The following is a 4,287-nucleotide window of genomic DNA, read 5'->3' on the forward strand; positions in this document are numbered from 1 at the left end:
TTTGAACTTAATTGTCAGGACTACAGACATTCGACACATACTTTCGGCTACTGATATAGAGGCATTTTCTTCAAATAATTATTTAAAATAAGGTATTAATGGATATTTCACTAGATAACTATTATGTTGTTGTTAAGTGGAGTCAGTTCCGACCCATTGTTGTTGTTGTTAAGTGCCGTTGAGTCAGTTCCAACCCATAGCGACCCTGTACAGGGTTTCCAAGGGTGTAAATCTTTACAGGAGTAGAAAGCCTCATCTTTCTCCCGCGGAGCAGCTGGTAGTTTCGAACCGCTGACCTTAAGGTTCGCAGGCTGATTCATAACCACTACGCTACCAGAGATATAGAGACCCTTTATAGGGTTTCTGAGGAATGGCTGGTAACCTTGAACTGCCGACCTTGTGGTTCAAACCGACTTTGCAGTCCAGCGCATTAACCCATAGTGACACACCAGGAAATTGCTACATAAAGGTTTTTTTAAAAGATTGACTTTAAAAATTTGTCTACTGTTCTCATTCATAATTATGTTAATAATTTGTCTTTCTTTCTTTCTTAATGTAGGTATTAGAAAACAACCCCAAACTCAAAGTGAATGAACCAGTGTCTGGTGTTCTGAAGTGGAAAAATTAAACTAACTTCAGTAGGATTATATGTTTATGGAAAAAAAAAAGAACAGAAATAACAAAGAGATTTTGTTTGGATTGTTTTATAGCAAAGCACATAACTGGATTGTGAACATTTAAATTGGCATTATTTGGGAAATTTTTAATGCTTAATAGTCACATAATTTTGTGCATTAACATGATGTTTCAATTCTGTAGTGGCATATTTTGCTCTTTCAAAGAAATTCGTATTTCTTGTGCTTCTTTTGACATTATTCTACAGAAGAGAAAATATTTAATTGAATAAGGCAACATTTCCATTGAAAATTTTCTAAAGGTGATATTTCTTTGAAACAATAATAACTGGCATATATATGTCCTAATATAAATTAATTTAAGAATGATGCTCCTACTGTTTAAACATAAACACCAACACATTTGGTGCTGAGGAAGAAACAAACACATTACCATTGGTGTCACAAAATATTACCATATAGTAGAGAAATGACATGATATGTATTCAGATAGTTACACCCCTTTATAAAATTTGTTTACATTTTTAAATTAGTAGATAAACTTCTTTCTTTCTGTCAAGTGCACTATTTCATTCTAACTTGGGTCAGCTTTTGTTTAGAAATGAATTAATTGAGTTGCTCAATCCCTGTCTGCCATTTGTTGATACTCCCGTCTACTTCTATTTTTCCTATGGGCAGAGACATTTTAACTGACATTCTTCTATTACCATTCTGGAGACTAGTCTAAGTAGGACAACTGTGTAAATGGGAAATCATTTTGATGACAGATATGACATATCCAGAGATAATGTAAATTTAAGCATGCTGAAGTATTAATCAAAAATAAGTTTTCTCACTAACATAAAAATCAACACACATGTCCCCCAAACCACAACTGTCTCTCAAATACTTTCATTAATGAAAAATAAAACAAAACATAGCATTTAAAATCTTTACAGGTTCATTTTATGTTCAGCTATTAAAAAAAGAGGAATACTAAGGAATTTTAAATTATTAGGATGAGGATAATCCAATACGTTTTCAATACAGAAACTTCATCCTATATCATTCAGGCATCAACCATACATGATGATATTTTGTGTGTGAAATATAAACCAAATTAGCAAAGCACATACATACTTGAGGGTTTGGTAAACAAGTGAGAATACTTTCTGCAACGCCAAGAACTGTGCTGTGTAGTGAGACAGCTGTGATTTTATTTTAAACTGTGAAATCATGTGCCACAATAGAATTTGGAGAATTTATTTTTCCTGAAATTCAAACGGTAACGAAAGAAATCAAATGACACTTCAGATCGGTGCTTAAGCAGAAGCTTTTCATACATTATTATTGTTAGGTGCCCTCACATCAATTCTGACTCATAGAGATTCTGTGTACACGTTTCTGAGGCTGTAAATATTTACAGCACCAGAAAGCCTCATTTTTCTACGGTGGAATGGCTGGTGGGTTTGAATTGCCGACCCTGTAGTTAGCAGTCCAGTACTTATCCTACAGTGCCACCAGTGTTCCTCTCATACATTGTTGTTGTTGTTGTTAAGTGCTGTCAAGTTGATTCCGACCCATAATGATCCTGTATAGGGTTTCCAAGGAGCAGCTGGTGAGCTTGCACCACTGACCTTGTAGTTCAAACAGCTTTTACAGTCTGGCACATTAACCACAGCGCCACACCAGGACTCCTCTCATACATTAACCTGTATTAAAATCTCAAGTAAGATTATTTCCCATGTCAGAACAAGTTAGGTGGAACTTTAAAAGAGAATTAGCATCCCTGTATAATACGTGATAGAAATGAAAAGTTAACATCAATTACTAATAATCATTCTGCACTTAATGGGAGTATAGCAAGGTCGAAGGTGCTAGGGACCGGCAGTCCTCAAGGGGTGAGTACACGCCCTTATCCCCCAGGGAACACACCAATCAAAAATACAGCTAGCTTGATAGAGACCAAGAACTTTCATTGAACCATCATTTGAAGTATGAATTAACTTCTTTAATGTACTTCCTTGCCTTAATTGCTTTATAGTTTTAAGATTGTGGAATGAGCCTTTCAAAATTGTAATCTTTTCTAATAGAGACATTTTAATATACTTGCTTTTTAAAAAAACAAAAACTACTGTCAGTATTAATACTGAGCCAGACTGGCATCTTTAGACTTAAGATCTATTGCTTCATTAAGATTATTACCCCTGTTACAAAGATTAATCAGTACCACGGCCTCTGGATACATATGAGAGATACATTTATAATCATGCATTGGACTTCCTATCTGTTTATAATCATCATTTGAGGGTTTAGATATTTAAAAAAACAACAACTATACTTAAACTTAATAAACATAAAAAATGCCATCATTATCTGTTAGGCTTACCTTATTTTATTTTGTTGTTTAAGTAAACTATATGTCTATACAATTTCAGTTTTAAGCACTATTGTTTTTCATGAACATATTTTATTTTTTAAGCTAAGTTAAAAGTTAAATATGGCACTCAGCTATGTGTTACTAATAATTAAAAACATATTTCCAATCCTTGAAATGTACTGACTTTTAAATATAGCACCTAATATTTGGTTGATTTTGAAAAATAAATGTATTTAGGATGCTAAAAATTCTTACTTATTCCTTATATAATCATTTCTTCGCCCTTCTGCCACTTCTAAGAATTTCCAAATAATTTATAATTATTAACTTAATACTCAATATTTTTGTACCTTACAACAGGTTCATTCTCTGAATAACAACCAAAATTTACAGGTTACCAGTTAATAAATAAGGAAAATATATGTTTAATCTTAAAAGCTCTAAAGAAGACACTTTTGCTATACTGGAACAAAAATATACTAAGTACTATGAAGAGACTTTTAAAAAGATTTTTAAACTAATAAAGGCTATAAAAAATGAACTAAATTGGAAAAATAATTTTTTGAGTCTCATATGCCATATTAGTAGTCTCATAATTTTTCAGACCACAGTCCAGATTAAATTTTTTTTTGACCATTGAGGCTAGGATTCATTCCCTCAATATTAACACAGCATATATTATTATACAATTTATTTCTAGAAAGTCTTTATATTTTTATGTAAGAAGTTTATTTAAATTGTCTGTCATCTAATTATTCAGAAGGAACTATCTGTAATGATGAACATTTTTTCTCTCTTTGAAACCTGGTAGAATGGTCCCAATATTCAGACCAGAATGACAGAAAATACAGTTCATTAAAATTATCACATGTCACTGAGAATCTTTAGAAGATTGGGTGAAAACCTTGAATTCTTACTAGGATATATTTTGTTTTAAAAATAACATTTTGAAATGAATAGTATGATAACTAAAAAAATTAGCCATTTTCTCTATTCTTTATTTAGAATTCACATTTGCAATCAATATAGTCATGCATCAAATTAAATTTCAATCCAGTTACCAAAAAACCTGGGCCACTTGTGAACATTTAGATTTTCATTTATCTTTCAAATATGGTGCTGAATTATTTCAACTTGAATGTATTAAGTCTTAAGTCACAGGATATGAACATTTAATAAATATATAACTGCTTGCAACAAACCAAGTGACATACCTCCTGGTACTGTAATGTTTTAAATAAAGTTTTGATTTCTCCCCAGTTTTTCAGGAATTCTAATTGTAAACCTTTTATA

This window comes from Chrysochloris asiatica, unplaced genomic scaffold (genome assembly GCF_000296735.1).
Source record: "Chrysochloris asiatica unplaced genomic scaffold, ChrAsi1.0 scaffold00171, whole genome shotgun sequence".
Classification (NCBI taxonomy): Eukaryota; Metazoa; Chordata; class Mammalia; order Afrosoricida; family Chrysochloridae; genus Chrysochloris; species Chrysochloris asiatica.